The 24,042-nt window shown below is 46.6% G+C and overlaps 1 protein-coding gene across 1 annotated transcript in view; it reads right to left on the reverse strand.

Moving 5' to 3' along the window:
• The window catches only part of ADD3 (adducin 3), a 78,654-nt gene extending 59,706 nt beyond the window's left edge, over window positions 1-18,948 (reverse strand). The window contains 1 exon segment of the mRNA XM_075348231.1: window positions 18,887-18,948. The gene's annotated coding sequence lies outside the window, so the exon portion shown is untranslated.
• Window positions 18,949-24,042: the final 5,094 nt, after the last annotated feature.

Raw genomic sequence — 24,042 nt, forward strand, 5'->3', positions numbered from 1 at the left:
AGAACCCGAGGTGTGCGGATCAGCGGGGTTCAAAAGAACCCGAGGTGTGCGGATCAGCGGGGTTCAAAAGAACCCGAGGTGTGCGGATCAGCGGGGTTCAAAAGAACCCGAGGTGTGCGGATCAGCGGGGTTCAAAAGAACCCGAGGTGTGCGGATCAGCGGGGTTCAAAAGAACCCGAGGTGTGCGGATCAGCGGGGTTCAAAAGAACCCGAGGAGTGCGTATCAGCGGGGTTCAAAAGAACCCGAGGAGTGCGGATCAGCGGGGTTCAAAAGAACCCGAGGAGTGCGGATCAGCGGGGTTCAAAAGAACCCGAGGAGTGCGGATCAGCGGGGTTCAAAAGAACCCGAGGAGTGCGGATCAGCGGGGTTCAAAAGAACCCCAGGTGCGGATCAGCGGGGTTCAAAAGAACCCGAGTACCAACACAAGAATTCTCGGGGAACTTTGGGTAACTATCAGGATCCGGCCACCCGGGTAATAAGATTATAAAAAAACAAAAAAAAACAAAAAAAAAAACAAGCGCTTCATACTTACCGATCTTCGCGTTCATGTAACTGCTTCCGGGCCATTATCTTCATGCATATGCACTGCTTCCCCCTCCCACCAGCAGTCTCTGCATCTCTGATTGGTTGAAGTCAGACAGCGCCCCCACCCTGTGTGACAGCGTGTCTGACTGCTTTCAATCAGAGGTGCTGTGTGCATGTAGATTGGTGTAAAAATAAATAAAAGTAAAAAAAATCGGGGCAGGGTCCCCTCATATTATGATACTCCGCACAGATAATGCATATAGCTACAGCCCACAGCCGTGCGCTTATCTTGGCTGTGTATCAAAATATAAAGAACTGCATTCGGCTTTTTTTTTTTTTTCAAAAAAAAAAATATTTTTTTACATTACTTAAATAATAAAAAAAAAAAAAAAAAAAAAAAATATCACGTGTGGTCCCCCCAATTTTGATACCCAGCCATGATAAAACCGACAGCTGAGAGCTGCTATTCCCAGGCTGGGGAGACCCATGGTTATTGACCTACAATCCTGGAACTTTACCCGACTCAGCCTGATTGCCTTGGTGCAGTGGTAGTCTGGGTATTAAGAGGTTAATGACAGCTGCCACTAAACCCTAGATTAGTAACGGGATCTATGAGATCCCCCCATTATTAATCTGTAAGTGAAAAAAAACACACACCCCCACCCAAAAAAAAAACAAACAAAAAAACTTTATTTGAAATAAAATACAACCCCCCCCCCCCCCCCAAAAAACCCACCCTTTCATTAATCTCAAAAGCACACATATGTCCAATCTAATCCACACGAGGTCCCAGGATGATTGCAGCTCTGCTACATCTCAAGCGACAGTGTGCAGATATAGAATATAACCCCCCACTGTTAGCTTCAGGCAGAGAATGAGCTGCAGCGATGACATCACTCAGGTTATTTGCAGTCATAGCTGGAGGTTCCTACTGTCCTCCACCTGTGACCGCAGGTAACCTGACCTCATTGAACTGAGTGACCTCACCACTCATCGATGAGGCTCATTTTCTGCTTGAAGCCTACGTCGGGCGGTCATATTCTATTCCCATGCGCTGTCACTTCAGGTGTAGCAGGGCTAGAATAGTCCTTGCATGGATTAAGTTGGACCTGGGTGTTTTTGGGGTTAATAAAGGGGTGAAAGAGGGTGGGTTTTCTTGTATTTCATTTCAAATAAAGTAGGTTTTCAGTATTTGTGTTTATTTCTTTTCACTTACATATTAGTAATGGTGGGTCTCAGACGCCTCTCATTACTAATCTAGGGCTTAATGAAAGCAGTGTGCTGTCATTACCCCTTATTACCCCAATTGCCACAGCACCAAGGCAATCTGGAAGAGCTGGGTAATGTTCCAGGATTGTAGAATGTAACGGATGCAACAATCCTGGGCGGCTGCAGGCTGCCATTTTTACGCCAGGGAACCCAATAAGCATGGGTCTCCCTAGTCTGAGAATACCAGCCCCCAGCTGTCAGCTTTATCATGGCTGGGTAGGTATCAAATTTGGATGGAAAACGAATGCAGGGTGTTTTTTTGTTAAATCATATATTTAAATACTATAAAAAAAAAAAAAAAAAAAAGTCTTTTTGATATACAACCAGGATAAGCGCACAACTGGGGGCTGCAGCCCGTAGCCAATGCTGTATCTGTTCTGGGTATAATAATATGGGGGGACCCTACGTAATATTTATTTTTACACCGATACAGACACATCGCGTGTGATTGAAAGCAGTCAGACACGCTGTCACACAGGGTGGGGGCGCGTCTGACTGCAACCAGACGCGGAGACTTTCGGTGGGCTGGGGAAGCAGTGCATATGCATGAAGATAACGAGCTGCCCCAGAAATAGAGTGATTGGCCCTGGAAGCAGGTACAGCTGCGAGGAGCCCGGTAAGTATAAAGCGCTTGCTCCAATCCCCCGATCCCTTCTACCAACATTTTTAAGCACCAGATTCAGGTCCTCATAGACCTACATGGGGACTGGCGTCCACCCAGATTTTCAGGATAAATACCAGGCCCGAACTGGAGTTTTTTTTTCCCCAAACCTGGTTGGGCCCGCCAATCCCAGGTATCTGCGGGTCTGCCCATCACTATCCAGGAAGCAAAAAAATACATTAACGGCCAAAGATGCGACATCAAATATGGAATGACCAGGAGCAGTTATTCTCCAGTGCTGTCATATTCTAGAGCTGCAGCCTCCCTCGAGGCCAGAAGTACAAGGCGTACAGTGCTCAGACATGGCCAAGGTGAAGAGGCTGAATCTAACCACCACTGAGCAAGACACAGAAGCATCAAGGTGTTCAGAGACACAGCCGAGGTGATGAGGCTGAGCCCCACCACTGAGGAAGACAGAACAACAAGGTGTATATTGCTCAGACACGGCCGAGGTGAGGAGGCTGAGCCCCACCACTGAGCAAAAACAGAAGTACAAGGTGTTTAGTGCTCAGAGACAGCTCCGAGGTGCGGAGGCTGAACTCGACCACCACTGAGCTAGACAGAACAAGGTGTTCAGAGATCACAGACACAGCCGAGGTGAGGAGGCTGAGCCTACGCACCACTGAGCAATACCCAGATGTACAAGGTGTTCAGTGCTGACAGACACAGGGAAGAGGCTGAACACAACCACCACTGAGCAAGACACAGAAGCACAAGGTGTTCAGTGCTCAGACACAGGGAAGAGGCTGAACACGACCACCACTGAGCAAAACACAGAAGCACAAGGTGTTCAGTGCTCACAGACACAAGGAAGAGGCTGAACACGACCACCACTGAGCAAGACACAGAAGCACAAGGTGTTCAGTGAGCTCAAAAAAGGATCTAGATGGATCTTTTTAAATTGCAGATGGATCAAAATCACCTACTGCCGATGCAGGAGACACTTTCTTCCAGCAGCGGAGCAGGAACAAGCCTTATCCTGCAGAACAGACAATCCACTGCTCGGGGACAGTAAAGGCCTTAAAGATGGAGGATAATGAGGCGGCCCCGTCCTCACCGTCCTGAGAACATGTGGCCCTTCTTACACGAAGATTTCCCATGAAGAACGTCCCCTTACTGAGCACTGTCTGGGGATGTAATAAGCGGACAGACTCTATGGAGGGAGATTATGGCGGTGACAGAGGAGAAGAGCGGCCATATTACTATATATATTACTATATCACACTCAGGAGAAGATCGGCCATATTACTATATATATTACTATATCACACTGAGGAGAAGAGCGGCCATATTACTATATATATATATTACTATATCACACTGAGGAGGAGGGCGGCCATATTACTATATATATTACTATATCACACTGAGGAGAAGAGCAGCCATATTACTATATATATATATTACTACATCACACTGAGGAGAAGAGCGGCCATATTACTATATCACACTGAGGAGAAGAGCGGACATATTACTATATATATTACTATATCACACTGAGGAGAAGAGCAGCCATATTACTATATATATATTACTACATCACACTGAGGAGAAGAGCGGCCATATTACTATATATATATATTACTATATCACACTGAGGAGAAGAGCGGCCATATTACTATATATATTACTATATCACACTGAGGAGAAGAGAGGCCATATTACTATATATATATTACTATATCACACTGAGGAGAAGAGCGGCCATATTACTATATATATTACTATATCACACTGAGGAGAAGAGAGGCCATATTACTATATATATATTACTATATCACACTGAGGAGAAGAGCGGCCAAATTACTATATATATTACTATATCACACTGAGGAGAAGAGCGGCCATATTACTATATATATTACTATATCACACTGAGGAGAAGAGCAGCCATATTACTATATATATATTACTACATCACACTGAGGAGAAGAGCGGCCATATTACTATATATATTACTATATCACACTGAGGAGAAGGGCGGCCATATTACTATATATATATTACTATATCACACTGAGGAGAAGAGCAGCCATATTACTATATATATATATATTACTACATCACACTGAGGAGAAGAGCGGCCATATTACTATATATATTACTATATCACACTGAGGAGAAGGGTGGCCATATTACTATATATATATTACTATATCACACTGAGGAGAAGAGCGGCCATATTACTATATATATATTACTATATCACACTGAGGAGAAGGGCGGCCATATTACTATATATATTACTATATCACACTGAGGAGAAGAGCGGCCATATTACTATATATATATATTACTACATCACACTGAGGAGAAGAGCGGCCATATTACTATATATATTACTATATCACACTGAGGAGAAGGGTGGCCATATTACTATATATATATTACTATATCACACTGAGGAGAAGAGCGGCCATATTACTATATATATATTACTATATCACACTGAGGAGAAGGGCGGCCATATTACTATATATATTACTATATCACACTGAGGAGAAGAGCAGCCATATTACTATATATATATATTACTACATCACACTGAGGAGAAGAGCGGCCATATTACTATATATATTACTATATCACACTGAGGAGAAGGGTGGCCATATTACTATATATATATTACTATATCACACTGAGGAGAAGAGCGGCCATATTACTATATATATATATATTACTATATCACACTGAGGAGAAGAGCGGCCATATTACTATATATATATATATATATTACTATATCACACTGAGGAGAAGAGCGGCCATATTACTATATATATTACTATATCACACTGAGGAGAAGAGCGGACATATTACTATATATATTACTATATCACACTGAGGAGAAGAGCGGACATATTACTATATATATTACTATATCACACTGAGGAGAAGAGCAGCCATATTACTATATATATATATTACTACATCACACTGAGGACAAGAGCGGCCATATTACTATATATATTACTATATCACACTGAGGAGAAGAGCGGCCATATTACTATATATATTACTATATCACACTGAGGAGAAGAGCAGCCATATTACTATATATATATTACTACATCACACTGAGGAGAAGAGCGGCCATATTACTATATATATTACTATATCACACTGAGGAGAAGAGCGGACATATTACTATATATATATTACTATATCACACTGAGGAGAAGAGCAGCCATATTACTATAAATATATTACTACATCACACTGAGGAGAAGAGCGGCCATATTACTATATATATTACTATATCACACTGAGGAGAAGAGCGGCCATATTACTATATATATTACTATATCACACTGAGGAGAAGAGCGGCCATATTACTATATATGTTACTATATCACACTGAGAAGAAGAGCAGCCATATTACTATATATATATATATATATATATATTACTATATCACACTGAGGAGAAGAGCGGCCATAATACCATATATATTACTATATCACACTGAGGAGGAGAGCGGCCATATTACTATATATATATATTACTATATCACACTGAGGAGAAGAGCGGCCATATTACTGTATATATTACTATATCACACTGAGGAGAAGGACGGCCATATTACTATATATATTACTATATCACACTGAGGAGAAGAGCGGCCATATTACTATATATATTACTATATCACACTGAGGAGAAGAGCGGCCATAATACCATATATATTACTATATCACACTGAGGAGAAGAGCGGCCATATTACTATATATATATATTACTATATCACACTGAGGAGAAGAGCGGCCATATTACTATATATATTACTATATCAAACTGAGGAGAAGAGCGGCCATATTACTATATATATATATATATATTACTATATCACACTGAGGAGAAGAGCAGCTATATTACTATATATATATATATTACTATATCACACTGAGGAGAAGAGCAGCCATATTACTATTTATATATATTACTATATCACACTGAGGAGATGAGCAGCCATATTACTATATATATATTACTACATCCCACTGAGGAGAAGAGCGGCCATATTACTATATATATTACTATATCACACTGAGGAGAAGAGCGGCCATATTACTATATATATTACTATATCACACTGAGGAGAAGAGCGGCCATATTACTATATATATTACTATATTACACTGTGGAGAAGAGCGGCCATATTACTATATCACACTGAGGAGAAGAGCAGCCATATTACTATATATATTACTATATCACACTGAGGAGAAGAGCGCCATATTACTATATATATTACTATATCACACTGAGGAGAAGGGCGGCCATATTACTATATATATTACTATATCACACTGAGGAGAAGAGCGGCCATATTACTATATATATTACTATATCACACTGAGGAGAAGAGCGGCCATATTACTATATATATTACTATATCACACTGAGGAGAAGGGCGGCCATATTACTATATATATTACTATATCACACTGAGGAGAAGAGCGGCCATATTACTATATATATTACTATATCACACTGAGGAGAAGAGCGGCCATATTACTATATATATTACTATATCACACTGAGGAGAAGAGCGGCCATATTACTATATATATATTACTATATCACACTGTGGAGAAGAGCGGCCATATTACTATATATATTACTATATCACACTGAGGAGAAGAGCGGCCATATTACTATATATATTACTATATCACACTGAGGAGAAGAGCGGCCATATTACTATATATATATTACTATATCACACTGAGGAGAAGAGCGGCCATATTACTATATCACACTGAGGAGAAGAGCGGCCATATTACTATATATATTACTATATCACACTGAGGAGAAGAGCGGCTATATTACTATATATATATATGAGGAGAAGAGCGGCCATCTTACTATATATATATATTACTACATCACACTGAGGAGAAGAGCGGCTATATTACTATATATGAGGAGAAGAGCGGCCATATTACTATATATATATATATATATATATATATATATATATATATATATATATATATATATATATATATATATATATATATATATATATATATATATATATATATATATATATATATATATATATATATATATATATATATATATATATATATATATTATCCACGAAGTAGAGATGAAGGGTCGCACTCCAAAGGTTGAATAAAGAATTCCTTTTTATTCCACGGTCACATCAGGGGTACAGGTAGTGGGGAGGATGAGGGTGTGCCACGTCGGACTTCCGACGGTTTCCACCTGCCTGAAAGGAGAGCCTTGACAGCCATACGGGGATCGGCGGTGCCCGGTTTCCTCCACTCAGCTTTATATATATATATTACTACATCACACTGAGGAGAAGAGCGGCCATATTACTATATATATTACTATATCACACTGAGGAGAAGAGCGGCCATATTACTATATATATATATATATTACTACATCACACTGAGGAGAAGAGCGGCCATATTACTATATATATTACTACATCACACTGAGGAGAAGAGCGGCCATATTACTATACATATATATTACTACATCACACTGAGAAGAGCGGCCATATTACTATATATATATATATTACTATATCACACTGAGAAGGGCGGCCATATTAGTATATATATATATATATATATATATATATATATATATATATCACACTGAGGAGAAGAGCGGCCATATTACTATATATATTACTATATCACACTGAGGAGAAGAGCGGCCATATTACTATATATATTACTATATCACACTGAGGAGAAGAGCAGCCATATTACTATATATATATATTACTATATCACACTGAGGAGAAGAGCGGCCATATTACTATATATATATATATATATATATATATATATATATATATATATATATATATATATATATATATATATATATATATATATATATATATATATTACTATATCACACTGTGGAGAAGAGCGGCCATATTACTATATATATATTACTATATCACACTGAGGAGAAGAGCGACCATATTACTATATATATTAAGGAGAAGAGCGGCCATATTACTATATATATTACTATATCACACTGAGGAGAAGAGCGGCCATATTACTATATATATTACTATATCACACTGAGGAGAAGAGCGGCCATATTACTATATATATATTACTATATCACACTGAGGAGAAGATTTGTGGGAAATGTTAGAAATGGATTTTGCACATAGAGCTGTTTGATTTGAATTCTCATTAACAGATGACAACAATTGAGATGGAAAATTCATAACAATCCCAGCTCTGCTACACCTGAAGTCACAGTGTGCGGTCGCTCTCACATGCCGACGGCCGGGCGCTCAGCTGAACGTTCGGCCACCGAGAGACAAAATAAAGTTTGTGATAAATATATAAAAAAAAAAACAAACAAAAAAAAAACCGAGCATGCGCAGTGAAAAATAGAGGATTCTGCCACTCAAAAAACGTTACATGCTGCGTTCCTTCCGCCCGGCAGAAGCAACGCAGCGTTGGACAGCGGAAGGAACGCAGGTACTTTTGGCACAATCCGTCATCCATACAAGTCTATGGGAAACAGCCAACGGATTCCGCTGTTTTCCAAAAGGGCGGATTGTGACGGAAGGAAAAAACCACAAGTGTGAAAGTACCCTATGGCTACATGCGCACGCTACATCTTTTTGTGTTCAAAAACTGCACGTTGTCAGAAAGTCTGGAAAATGCTTGTATTTATATGTGAGTTTTTGCTGCATTTTCGGTGCGTTTTTGTGACAAATGTTGATAAAAACGCAGGAAGAATGAACATGCTGCAATTTTTTGTCACAAACATTTGACAAATAGAACGCTGACAAACTGCAATGTGCGCAGCAAATCTGACTTCTCAGACTTTGCTGGAAAGTCAAATGTCAGAAAGTTCTGACAACAAAACTGCAGCCAAAACCGCAGCAAAAAACGCAGCGTGCGCATGTAGCCTAATGAAGTCATTGAACTCAATTCAAGATTACTGGATTAGACAATGTGTACACAGGAAGTATTCGGTTTCAGAATTTTCTACACCAAATCTGCATCGCCTGGCATAAAAACACACCCAAAGCGCATGCGCTTGATGCGGTTTTGTTTTTTTCTCTGCCAGGAGATATATATTTGGTGCAGAAATGTCTGCAACCGAATACTCACTGTGCACACATTGTCTAATCCGGAATTAAGTTGAATGACTTCACCTGAGGGGAGGTTACATCGTTCAACTCAGATCAGTTCACCTGAGGTCACAGCTGGGGTACAGTAGAAACTCAGCTGTGATCTCAGGTAGAGTAATTGACCTCAATGCTGGATTGGCATCGTGTGCACATTGAGTATTTCAGTGCAGACATTTCTTCACAAAATCTGCATCTCTTAGCAATAAAACGTACCAAAACTGCATCAAAACTCATGTGGTTTTGGTGCCTTTTTTGTCAGGAGATGCAGTTTTAGTGCAGAAATGTCTGCAACCAACCAAATACTCAATGTGCACACACTTCCTAACCCGAGATTGAGTTCAATGTTGTCACCAGTGGTGAGGTCACTGAGTTCAATGAGTATACCAGAAGACACACCGGAGTACCTTCAGTGGTGACCTAGGGTGAACTTAGTGACGTGACCGCTCTCACAGTTGCGGCTCCTTCAGTGTGTGTCTCGGAAGCTGCAGTGACCGTGCACTGCGACATTAGATGTAGCAGAGCCAGGATCGTCATGGGACCTAGTGTGTGGATTACTTCAGACCTGCAGGGGTGTTTTGGGGGTTCATAAATTAAAGGTTGTGTTGTGTTTATTTCTTTTGACTTACAGGGTTAATGGTGGGGTGGGGTCTTATAGATCCCTTCCCATTACTAACCTTGGGCTTGATGACAGCTGTCAAATTTTGATAGCTGTCATTAATCCCTTATATTACCCAGATTGCCACCGCACAAGGGCAATCGGGATGAGACGCGTAAAGTGTCAGAAATGTCACATTAACGGATGTGACAATTCCAGGGCGGCCGTGGGCTGCTAATTTAAGGCTGGTGGGAGGGGGGGGGAATCAATAACCATTGGCCTCTCCAGCCTGAGAACACCAGCCCCCAGCTGTCTGCTTTGCCTTGGCTGGTTATCAAAATTGGGGGGACTTAACGCCGTTTTTTAAATTTAAATAATCTTTTTAAATAATCTGCATGGGGTCCCTTGTATTTTGCTACCCAGCCAAGATAATTCGCACAGTTGAGGGCTGCAGCCTGTAGATGTCTGCTTTATCTGAGCTGGGCATCAATATACGGAGGACCATGCGGGATTTTTTTCCCCAATTATTTATTTCTACACTCCACAACCAATCACAGATGCCAACAATCTGACAGAAACCAATCACAGTTGCTGTCAAAAGGGTGGGCGGGGGAAGCCGTGAATATGTATGAGGGTTAATGAATGGACCTGGAAGCAGTGTCAGCCGCGTGGGAGTCCCGGTGAATATAATTCTCCTGTTTTAACCTCTATTTTGCCTTCTTTTCATTTTTATCTTTAATTGTTATCTATGTGGCCAAACCCCGAACAGTAATATGGACGTCCCTGTTAAGTCCGTGCACGGACCCCGTATTTTACAGTTCGGGTTCGCTCATCCCTACTGACGACAGCACAGGAGATGTTCAAAATTAAATAAAAATACATATTGCCAAATAATTCTGCACAGCATAGTGGCTATGAAGCAGGAGGCACAGGATGATCACCGTGTACAGCCCAGTAAATGCTGTGGGGATGGGATTGGGAGCTTTTTAACACTATCGATTCTGGGGATTCTTTATTCGGCCTCAACATATTAAAAAAAAAAAAACAAAAAAAAAAACTGTGCATGAAAAATGTCAGGAGAGGGCGGCTCGGGGCGAGTGTCAGCGCTCAGTGACACGACGCACAGAGAATTACATAATCTCCATCATTTGTGAGACTCAGGCTCCTGCCAAATCTGCAGATCAAAAGGGACAATGACAGAACGGGGCTTGTTATGAGGCAGAGCAGCTAATGACAGGCACATTGTGGAGTACTGCTCTGATCGGGGTCCGGGGCGCACCCGCACTGCTACAATGTCACCCGAAGGGAGCGGCGCTCAATACCAGGAGGAATGTGCAGCCCCCATTGGTTATTATAACAATTAGGGTAATTGCAAACTCTGGGGGCCACAAAGTGAAGTCATCAGATCCAATTATATTTTATTAAATTGAAGACTCTTTCTAATCCAGTGATGATGAACCCTGCACCCCAATTATCTACAAACTGCTCCTGAATGCTACACTGTATGCTGCACCCCTTCACTGCTGGACAAACATAGGAGCAGTATTATAGTAGTTATATTCTTGTACATAGGAGCAGTATTATAGTAGTTATATTCTTGTACATAGGGGGAGTATTATAGTAGTTATATTCTTGTACATAGGGGCAGTATTATAGTAGTTATATTCTTGTAGATAGGGGCAGTATTATAGTAGTTATATTCTTGTACATAAGGGGCAGTATTATAGTAGTTATATTCTTGTATATAGGGGGAGTATTATAGTAGTTATATTCTTGTACATAGGGGCAGTATTATAGTAGTTATATTCTTGTACATAGGGGCAGTATTATAGTAGTTATATTCTTGTACATAGGGGCAGTATTATAGTAGTTATATTCTTGTATATAGGGGGCAGTATTATAGTAGTTATATTCTTGTATATAGGGGGCAGTATTATAGTAGTTATATTCTTGTATATAGGGGGCAGTATTATAGTAGTTATATTCTTGTACATAGGGGCAGTATTATAGTAGTTATATTCTTGTACATAGGGATAGTATTATAGTAGTTATATAATTGTATATAGGGGCAGTATTATAGTAATATATTCTTGTACATAGTGGGCAGTATTATAGTAGTTCTATATTCTTGTACATAGTGGGCAGTATTATAGTAGTTATATATTCTTGAACATAGGAGCAGTATTATAGTAGTTATATTCTTGTACATAGGGGTAGTATTATAGTAGTTCTATTCTTGTACATAGGGGGCAGTATTATAGTAGGTATATTCTTGTACAGAGGACCAGTATTATAGTAGCTATATTCTTGTACATAGGGGCAGTATTATAGTAGTTATATTCTTGTATAAACATTGTTTAGCATCTTTAGCAATCTTTACAATGTAGTTCATAAGGGGCGCACTTTTTTTTGTTACACAGGCCTTAAATACAATTTCTAACCAGATCTGATTTTTTTTTCTCATTAATAGACTCATCTAACTTATCACTTGGTTAGGGAACTTATTTGCAGCATTATCTGCAGACCATGGTCGGTTATTGTGGACATAATAGGTCCCCAGCTGAGGCCATCAATGGTCTCACCACCCACCATTGACCATGATCAACACTGGAAAATTAAAGGGTTTTTTTCCCTTTTCCATTATAAATGGGTAAAAAAAACAAAAACGTATTCAACTTCCAAACAGGAGAGTATAGTGATGTAGCAGTGCTGAACGGGTCATGGAAGTCTCCTGCTAATAAGTCCTTGCAGTAAGAAATAATCTATAGAATTTCTTATTTTAAGAAAAATTATATATATATATATATATATATATATATATATATATATATATATATATATATGTGTGTGTGTGTGTGTGTGTGTGTGTGTGTGTGTGTGTGTGTGTGTGTGTGTGTGTGTGTGTGTGTGTGTGTGTGTGTGTGTGTGTGTGTGTGTGTGTGTGTGTGTGTGTGTGTGTGTGTGTGTGTGTGTGTGTGTGTGTGTGTGTGTGTGTGTGTGTGTGTGTGTGTGTGTGTGTGTGTGTGTGTGTGTGTGTGTGTGTGTGTGTGTGTGTGTGTGTGTGTGTGTGTGTGTATATATATAAAAAAGTAATCAGAATAAAAAGTGTCAGCGCTCTTCAAAAGTATCCGCGCTCTTCTTCACATACAATGGCGTTACTTTCAGTCGCTCTGCATACAAAAAGCCACTTGAAGGAAAGTGTGGGACACCTGGGGATGGAGGGTCCTGAGAACAGAGAACGGCATCAAAGTCTTCCCCCTCCTTGACTTCAAAAAAAGTGAAGCCACATGAGGCGTCGCAGCTGGACGGAGGAGGGAAAGAAGCCACACGGCTTTTATTCCTGCATTTTCCTGCAATTTCTGATATGTCGCAAAAAAACCCCAAAAACCCACAAATAAGAAAGTCCAAAGTAAATCCAAGAAATTATAATAATAAAAAGTAACAATGTAACAAAATCATAAATGCGCTGAAAACGTTATAATAAAAACAATTCTAATAAACCCTAGAGAAACAGCCCCCCACAATGAAATCCCCCCATCAGTCAGAGATCGGACGAGACTGAAAAGAATGAAACCAAATCCAGCCCGGGGTGGAACACACAATGCAGACAAGAGGCCAAAACGACCAATCCGGGGGCCCAAAAAATGGGGACGATTCAAAACATTAAAAGAGGATAATCCAAGAAGTTAAGCGCCAGTGGAATGAATACTGGGCACACCAGGGACAGACGCAGTGAGTGCCCAGACACCGGGCACTAGGAGAACGGCAACTCCGGGAGCAAGGTCCTGGGTACTGCACACCCAGCTCTTAGGCGCCATGAGTACTGCACACCCAGCTTTATTGGGACCAGGGTTACTGCACACCCAGCTTTATTGGGACCAGGGTTACTGCACACCCAGCTCTAAAGGCGCCAGGGCTTACTGCACACCCAGCTCTTTAGGCATCAGGGCCAGGGGTACTGCACACCCAGCTCTTTAGGCATCAGGGCCAGGGGTACTGCACACCCAGCACTTTAGGCATCAGGGCCAGGAGTACTGCACACCCAGCTCTTTAGGTGCCGGTGCCAGGGGTACTGCACACCCAGCACTCTAGGCATCAGGGCCAAGGGTACTGCACACCCAGCTCTTTTGGTGCTAGTGCCAGCACTTTAGGCATCAGGGCCAGGAGTACTGCACACCCAGCACTTTAGGCATCAGGGCCAGGAGTACTGCACACCCAGCACTTTAGGCATCAGGGCCAGGAGTACTGCACACCCAGCACTTTAGGCATCAGGGCCAGGGGTACTGCACACCCAGCTCTTTAGGTGCCGGTGCCAGGGGTACTGCACACCCAGCACTCTAGGCATCAGGGCCAAGGGTACTGCACACCCAGCTCTTTTGGTGCTAGTGCCAGGGGTACTGCACACCCAGCACTCTAGGCATCAGGGCCAAGGGTACTGCACACCCAGCTTTTAAGCACCAGGGTCAGGGGTACTGCATACAGAGCTCTAAGCCACCAGGGTCAAAGGGTAGTGCATATCCAGCTCTTAGGCCCCAGAGTTAGGAGTACCGCACACCCAGCTCTTAGGCACCAAGGGCAGTGGTACTGCATACAAAGCCCCAAGGCACCAGGGCCAGGGGTACTGAACACCCAGCTCTTTGTATGCAGTTCCCCTGGCACAGATGCATGAGCCTCAAGGTACCAGGGTCAGAGGTACTGCATACACCCAGTTCTTAGGCACCAGGGCCAGGGGGTACTGCACATCAAGCTCTTAGGGACCAGGGCCTGGGGTACTGCATACAGAACCCCAAGACACCACCAGCTCTTAGGCACCAGGGACAGGCGCAATATCTACGGTCCATGTCATGCCAGACAATAAACCCAGAATCTGGGTGCCAGTTACATATTCTGCCACCTGCATAGAACATTTCTAGGCTTAATAAACAGCTATGAGCCAAGCACGGGACTTGGGTTGAATTGTGGGGAAACCCTTGGCTCTCGGGGGCCTCTGCGCTGATGTAACTTACGCATTCCTGGCTCGCCCGGTTATAGGAATAATTGAAAACACTTCCCCGTCCCTGGATTCCCCCCTCCCCGACACTTTCCATCTAAGAATTACCCTGATCCCCCACAGAGTGAAGATGACAGGTCCAAGCGATGACATCACCCTGGGTGGGTCACAGACTCCCCCTGCATGTGAGGGGCGCAGCAGAGGGTCTCCTTACTGATGGGTTTGGAGATAACCCGCCCTGTGAGGGAAGGTAACAGATACCCTCAAACTGCACTCAAGTTACAGAGGACGCCGGACTCCAAGCAGTGGAGGAATGTGACAAACCTGACAGGTGCAGATGTAGCAGAGCCCAGGCACATAGGACCACAGGTTACACTTACTGAAGAGACAACCTCCGTGACGCTCGGCTCTGCTACATCTGTACATGGTGACAGATGGGGACAAACTGACACATAGTGAAAGCAGGAAACCCCTCCACCCTTCCTGAGAAGTTCCACGTCCCGTAACGCACGGCTACTATCACACCGCCACCTGTGCGAAACGCCCAAAACACCACGTGCCCAGAAACCAGGGTGATCGCCAACACTGCCCAGTCTATGCTCCACCTGTCAACAGCGCATGACGGGAAGCTGACACCTGGCAATGCAGCGACTGTGACCCCAGTGTCCACCTCCAAGTTCATAACAGACCCCCCCCCCCCAACAGAGCATGCCCAGCGCCAGACCCCCAGTACACACACCAAGGGCATGATGCCCACATAACCAGGGCTTAGCAGCCCGCAGGGATGGATGTCACCCCTCTCCATACACCCTCTGGCCTCCTCCTGAGGTTGTCATCTGCAGACGCTGCCTGCGAGGCACAGGACGGGCACTAGCACAAGATCAGTATGTGCGCTGATCAAGAATATGTGCCGGCACCAAGACACTCCTCAGCACCTCCTCAACCCACACTGCTGCCAGCACTGCAACGCACACAGCAGCATCACTGCAGCACCCGCAGCGCCCTCCACGCAGGGAGCCGGACGCCCGCAGCGCCCTCCACGCAGGGAGCCGGACGCCCGCGCCCTCCACGCAGGGAGCCGGACGCCCGCAGCGCCCTCCACGCAGGGAGCCGGACGCCCGCAGCGCCCTCCACGCAGGGAGCCGGACGCCCGCAGCGCCTACATATCGCCCTCCACGCAGGGAGCCGGACCCCGCAGCGCCTACATATCGCCCTCCACACAGGAGCCAGACTCTTCAGCAACCAGCACAAAGATAAGGGCAGAACACTTACATAATTAAAGCTTAGCAGCCCTCGGGTCAGGCTGTTGCCCCTCTCCTTATACACTAGCTTCTTCTGAGGTTGACTACATCCAGAGACTCCTGTATCTGCCCCCTGCATCAGCCCCGTCACTCCTGTATCTGCATCCCCCCCCCCCCGTCACTCCTGTATCTGTACACCCCCCCGTCACTCCTGTATCTGCACCCCCCCCGCCACTCCTGTATCTGCACACCCCCCCGTCACTCCTGTATCTGCACCCCCCCGCCACTCCTGTATCTGCACACTCCCCCCGTCACTCCTGTATCTGCACCCCCCCCGCCACTCCTGTATCTGCACACTCCCCCCGTCACTCCTGTATCTGCACACTCCCCCCGTCACTCCTGTATCTGCACCCCCCCCCGCCACTCCTGTATCTGCACACTCCCCCCGTCACTCCTGTATCTGAACCCCCCCCGCCACTCCTGTATCTGCACACTCCCCCCGTCACTCCTGTATCTGCACACTCCCCCCGTCACTCCTGTATCTGCACACCCCCCCGCCACTCCTGTATCTGCACACACCCCCCCGTCACTCCTGTATCTGCACACACCCCCCCCCGTCACTCCTGTATCTGCACACCCCCCCCCCGTCACTCCTGTATCTGCACACCCCCCCCCGTCACTCCTGTATCTGCACACCCCCCCCCCCCGTCACTCCTGTATCTGCACGCCCCCCCCCCCGTTACTCCTGTATCTGCACACCCCCCCCCCAATCACCCCTGTATCTGTACACCCCCCCAATCACTCCTGTATCTGCACACCCCCCCAATCACTCCTGTATCTGCACCCCCCCCCCAATCACTCCTGTATCTGCACCCCCCCCCAATCACCCCTGTATCTGCACACCCCCCCAATCACTCCTGTATCTGCACACCCCCCCCAATCACTCCTCCATCTGTACACCCCCCCCAATCACTCCTCCATCTGTACACCCCCCCCAATCACTCCTCCATCTGTACACCCCCCCAATCACTCCTCCATCTGTACACCCCCCCCAATCACTCCTCCATCTGTACACCCCCCCCAATCACTCCTCCATCTGTACACCCCCCCCATCACTCCTCCATCTGTACACCCCCCCCATCACTCCTCCATCTGTACACCCCCCCCAATCACTCCTCCATCTGTACACCCCCCCAATCACTCCTCCATCTGTACACCCCCCCAATCACTCCTCCATCTGTACACCCCCCCCAATCACTCCTCCATCTGTACACCCCCCCCAATCACTCCTCCATCTGTACACCCCCCCCAATCACTCCTCCATCTGTACACCCCCCCCAATCACTCCTCCATCTGTACACCCCCCCCAATCACTCCTCCATCTGTACACCCCCCCCAATCACTCCTCCATCTGTACACCCCCCCCAATCACTCCTCCATCTGTACACCCCCCCCAATCACTCCTCCATCTGTACACCCCCCCCAATCACTCCTGTATCTGTACACCCCCCCCAATCACTCCTGTATCTGTACACCCCCCCCAATCACTCCTGTATCTGTACACCCCCCCCAATCACTCCTGTATCTGTACACCCCCCCCCCCAATCACTCCTGTATCTGTACACCCCCCCCCAATCACTCCTCTATCTGTACACCCCCCCCAATCACTCCTGTATCTGTACACCCCCCCCAATCACTCCTGTATCTGTACACCCCCCCCAATCACTCCTGTATCTGCACACCCCCCCCCGTCACCCCTGTATCTGCACACACACCCCCCCCCCCGTCACTCCTGTATCTGCACACCCCCCCCCAATCACCCCTGTATCTGTACACCCCCCCCAATCACTCCTGTATCTGTACACCCCCCCAATCACTCCTGTATCTGTACACCCCCCCAATCACTCCTGTATCTGTACACCCCCCCCCCAATCACTCCTGTATCTGTACACCCCCCCCCCCCAATCACTCCTGTATCTGTACACCCCCCCAATCACCCCTGTATCTGTACACCCCCCCCCGTGTCACTCCTGTATCTGCACACACCCCCCCCCGTCACTCCTGTATCTGTACACCCCCCCAATCACCCCTGTATCTGTACACCCCCCCAATCACTCCTGTATCTGCACACCCCCCCAATCACTCCTGTATCTGCACCCCCCCCCCCCCCAATCACTCCTGTATCTGCGCCCCCCGTCACCCCCCGCGCTGCTCCGCGGTCACACGCCCCTTGTGCCCGCACGTTAGTGCTGCAGTGATTGGGGTCGCACACGCTCCTGCACCGTCCCGCTCCTCCCCACACCGGGCTCTGCGGCACCTCGCGCACGCCCCGCTCTTCCCTCACGTATCGGGCAGCGCATCCTGCAGCTCGGCTCCCTCCGGCGCAGTGTGGCGGCCGCTGCCTCAGAGCAGCCCCGTCCTCTCTCCCCGCGCCCCCCGGGCTGCGCTCACCATGGATGATCCGGAGCTCCGCTCTCCTCAGCCGCACTGCTCTCACTGAGCCAGCCGCACACGCCCCCTCTGACGTCACACCGCGGGAGTGCCGGGACGTGCAGAGCTCGTCAACCATTGGCCTCGCACTGACCAATCCCGAGTCGACATTACCCGGACTACAATACCCACAATCCTGCGCGACGGATGAAGAGGTCGCGGTGACCGGAGAGTCCCGAGCAGTGACCTACTCCGTACCAGACCTTCCCGAGAGACAGCGTGACCTAATGCATGCCGGGAAAACTAACTCTGCTGACTGCAACCCCCTTATAAAGCAATCACCTTATATCTTATTATCTACGGAGGGTCTTGTGGGGCGTTCTCTCTATACAGAGGGTCTTGTGGGGTGTTCCCAGTATACAGAGGGTCTTGTGGGGTGTTCCCGGTATACGGAGGGTCTTGTGGGGCGTTCTCTCTATACAGAGGGTCTTGTGGGGTGTTCCCGGTATACGTAGGGTCTTGTGGGTGTCCCCGGTATACGGAGGGTCTTGTGGGGTCTTCCCGGTATACGGAGGGTCTTGTAGGGTGCTCCCGGTATACGGAGGGTCTTGTTGGGTGTTCCCGGTATACGGAGGGTCTTGTGGGGTGTTCCCGGTATACGGAGGGTCTTGTGGGGTGTTCCCGGTATACGGTGGGTCTTGTGGGGTGTTCCCGGTATACGGAGGGTCTTGTAGGGTGCTCCCGGTATACGGAGGGTCTTGTGGGGTGTTCCCGGTATACGGAGGGTCTTGTGGGGTGTTCCCGGTATACGGAGGGTCTTGTGGGGTGTTCCCGGTATACGGAGGGTCTTGTGGGGTGTTCCCGGTATACGGAGGGTCTTGTGGGGTGTTCCCGGTATACGGAGGGTCTTGTGGGGTGTTCCCGGTATACTGAGGGTCTTGTGGGGTGTTCCCGGTATACGGAGGGTCTTGTGGGGTGTTCCCGGTATACGGAGGGTCTTGTGGGGTGTTCCCGGTATACGGAGGGTCTTGTGGGGTGTTCCCGGTATACGGAGGGTCTTGTGGGGTGTTCCCGGTATACGGAGGGTCTTGTGGGATGTTCCCGGTATACGGTGGGTCTTGTGGGGTGTTCCCGGTATACGGAGGGTCTTGTGGGGTGTTCCCGGTATACGGAGGGTCTTGTGGGGTGTTCCCGGTATACGGAGGGTCTTGTGGGGTGTTCCCGGTATACGGAGGGTCTTGTGGGGTGTTCCCTGTATACGGAGGGTCTTGTGGGGTGGTCCCGGTATACGGAGGTTCTTGTGGGGTGTTCCTGACCACAGGACACCTGCAGAGGAATAGGGAGTGCAGGCCTCAAAGGGGAGGAGACACTGGATTGGTTTTATTATGGCTGACCTGTGACTATGGGCTGTGAGGAATGTGTGGTGGTGGTTGGGAAGAGTGATGGGGGTGTGAATATTTTCAAATCCTACAATCACTCAGCACATCACTTGGATCCTGCTCGATTTGCTCACAGATAATACCCCCATGTGTCCCGGAGCAGCAGCCGCAGGCCACGAATCACACAGCAGAGTAACCCGGGGGCGGCTGTGACCGCCCGCCATCAGATAGGAATATGGAGGATGAGGGGCAAAGGGGGGATGTGAAGACTTTGGGGATTTGGATTATCTTCAGGGGCAACTTCTGGAGCTATGAAAGGTGGAGACCAGGGAAGAATGGCGTCTGCGAGGGGGCACAGGGGCAAAATTGGGGTCTCCAGAAAATCTGCGGCTGATAATGGCGCACAAAAGGGGCAGCAAAAGGTTCAATACCAAATACTACTGGCAGCGGAGGGTCTGTTACATTGTATCCAGACCGACACATTGTAACAAACCATCAGCACAGGGGAGATGTGCTGCCGATGTGAACCTCCTGGAGAACTGTCCACCCAGAACACAACTGTAACAAACCCTCTGCTGTGAGATACGACCATCTACAGAAGTGCAGCCTCGGGATGGAAACCAGGCATTGACAGCAAGCAGAGATCTTGAAAAGCACAAAGTGTAGAAATGTTGCAGGGGGGGTGTGCACATACTTTTTGCCGTGCATTGTGCGTCTGTTATGATATTTCTATATCACAGCTGGTGAAATCTTCCTGTGAGGCGTCACGCCGGTCATTGTGCCACCGCCACGTGTCAGATATTGTGACACCGCCGCGCAATCGTCTCGTAGCTGCGGTCAGCGAAGGCGAAGAAGTAAAGATCTGGATGAAAGTCGCAGCTCTGGAGGTTTCGCATTTGACCTCTTGTAGGGTAAAAACTTTCCTGCTTCATAGTGAAACCGCCGCAGGGCAGAAAGAAATGCTGAAATCTCGGGTCAAATTCAGGCAGCAGCTCGCGGTTAACCCCTTCACTGCCGCCACTGGAGGAGGAAATATGCCGGGAATGTGGCAGCACAGATAACATAATGCAGCCCCCGCCGCTCCCTGGTGGATGACACCGCTCTCCCCCTGTTATCAGCCCGGGAGGCATTTTCTTGGTAACATCTCTTTCCAGGAAAGCTGGGTGACACATAATATGGCCGCCACGGGCGCTGTTGTTCCCCGGCTTTCTAAGGATCATCAATGCTTTTTATTGCCGTTTCCATATCTGCAAATTTGCTTGTAAAAAGGATTTTTGAAAATTGACCGACAACCCAGTGGTGTTTGTGGTGGTTGCTCGCTGTCACAAGTTCCCAGACCTGAATTGTAGAAGCCGGAGCCTCTACTCTTTGGTGCGGCTGTGATGTTAAGTGATATTGATCTTGTTGCTTCTCACAACTGCTTTTCCAGGTTTCAGTTGGCTGTGACTGCTGTATATACATCACAGGAGGGGATGGGGGCATATACATCTTAGGGGAGGGTTGGGAGGAATATAGCTCACTGGGGAGGCTGGGGGCATAGACATGACTAGAGAGAATGGGGCATAGACATCAAAGGAGATGCTGAAGGCAAATACTTCACTGAGGAGGGCTGGGAGGAATATACATCATTAGCAAAGTTGCAGGGCATACATGTGGCTGCATAGACATCACTGAGGGGGTACATGCATCACTGGTGGTATATACATCATTGTTGGGGAGCACAGACAAAGCTGGGGGGGGGCATAAACATTGCAGGGGAGGGCTGTGAGGAATATACATCACTAGGGAAGCAGCGGGGCATAGACATCACTGGGGGTACAAACATCACTGGTCGGCACAGACATCACTGGGGTGCACAGACATAGCTGGGGGGTACAGACAGACCTGGAGGAGGCTGGAGGCAAACAGACAAACAGGTCTGTGTGCACCAGTCATATGACATCAATTTGGTAGTGAAGCCTTTATATATACTATGTATATGGTTATTTATGACATTCTATGACTTTAATACGACACATAGCAGGTGATGTGTAATTACATTTCATCCTGCTGTGGTTTTCTTCTGGAATTTGCGTCCTTCCTTGTTTTTTGTGCCGCATGACACCTTTTGGGTACATGCGCACGTTGCTTCTTTTTCATGTTCACAAACTGCAGCCAAAACTGCACCTTGTCAGAGAGAGCCTGGAAATGTCACAAAAAATGTAGGTGCTTTTTTGATGCTTTTTTGCTGCTTTTTGGTGCGTTTTTGGCTGCAGTTTTGTCAACAATTGATTCATGTATTTTTCAGTTCAAACAAGCCCATAAAGCTTGTTGAATTGAAAAAAAAAAAATTAGAAATAAATAAATAATTTAAAAAAACGGCGTGCGGTCCCCCCCAATTTCAATGTCAGCCAGATAAAGCCATACGGCTGAAGGCTGGTATTCTCAGGATGGGGAGCTCCACGTTATGGGGAGCCCCCCAGCCTAACAATATCAGTAAGCAGCCGCCCAGAATGGCCGCATCCATTAGATGCGACAGTTCTGGGACAGTACCCGGCTCTTCCCGATTTGCCCTGGTGCGTTGGCAAATCGGGGTAATAAGGAGTTAATGGCAGCCCATAGCTGCCAAAAAGTCCTAGATTAATCATGTCAGGCGTCTCCACGAGATTCCTTCCATGATTAATTTGTAAGTTACAGTAAATAAACACACACCTGAAAAAATCCTTTGTTAGAAATAAAAAACACTAACAAATTCCCTCGTTCTCCCATTTAATAAGCCCAACAAAGCCCTCCATGTCCGGCGTACTCCAGGATGCTCCAGTGGCGCTTCCAGCTCTGCTGCATGGAGGTGACCGGAGAAGCAGCAGACACCGCCGCTCCTGTCAGCTCCACGCAGCAACTGAAGAGAGCCGCGCGATCAGCTGAGCTGTCACTGAGGTTACCCGCGGCCACCGCTGAATCCAGCGGTGGCTGCGAGTAACCTCAGTGACAGCTCACCTGATCACGCTACTGCGTGGAGCTGAGAGGAGCGTGGAGGACGGGACTATCAGCGGTGGCAGCGAGAGGGGTCCATCATCTCCCCTGTGCGTGCACGCTGGGGACAGCGGTAGTTCGGGGAACACGTGGAGGACGGGACTATCAGCGGCGGCAGCGAGAGGGGGATGGACATTGGCAGCTGAAAACATTGATTTTTCCCTCTTGATGCCGCCGCCGCTGATAGTCCCGTCCTCTACATCATCTCCCCTAGGGATAACGGTACTTCGGGGAACACGCGGAGGAGGGGACGGGACGGGACCACTTGCCTGTTACCTCACTTCCTGACAAATCATCTGCGTTTTTGGTACCAAAAATGCAGGTAAAATGCACCACTTTTGATTAGCATGCATTTTTCCTGCGTTTTTGATGCCCTCATTGATTTCAATGGGTGACAAATGTTGACAAAAACGCAGGAAGAATGAACATGCTGCATTTTTTTTTGTCACAAACTTTTGACAAAAAAAACGCTGACAAATAAACTGCAACGTACGCATGACAAATCAGACTTCTCATAGACTTTGCTGGGAAGTCAGATGTCAGAAAGTTCTGACAACAAAACTGCAGCCAAAAAAGCAGCAAAAAAAGCAGGAAAAAAGCAGCGTGCGCATGTAGCCTTTTCCTGCTCAACAAAGTTTTTTGCACTTTCATAATTTGAGCTTTGATCGCATTTTTCCTTTTCTTGTTTTTTTTCAAACAGACAGGCAGACCTGGAGGAGGCTGGAGACAGACTTGGAGGAGGCTGGAGACAGACTTGGAGGAGGCTGGAGGCAGACTTGGAGGAGG

This window comes from Anomaloglossus baeobatrachus, chromosome 5, assembly GCF_048569485.1.
Source record: "Anomaloglossus baeobatrachus isolate aAnoBae1 chromosome 5, aAnoBae1.hap1, whole genome shotgun sequence".
Taxonomy (NCBI): Eukaryota; Metazoa; Chordata; class Amphibia; order Anura; family Aromobatidae; genus Anomaloglossus; species Anomaloglossus baeobatrachus.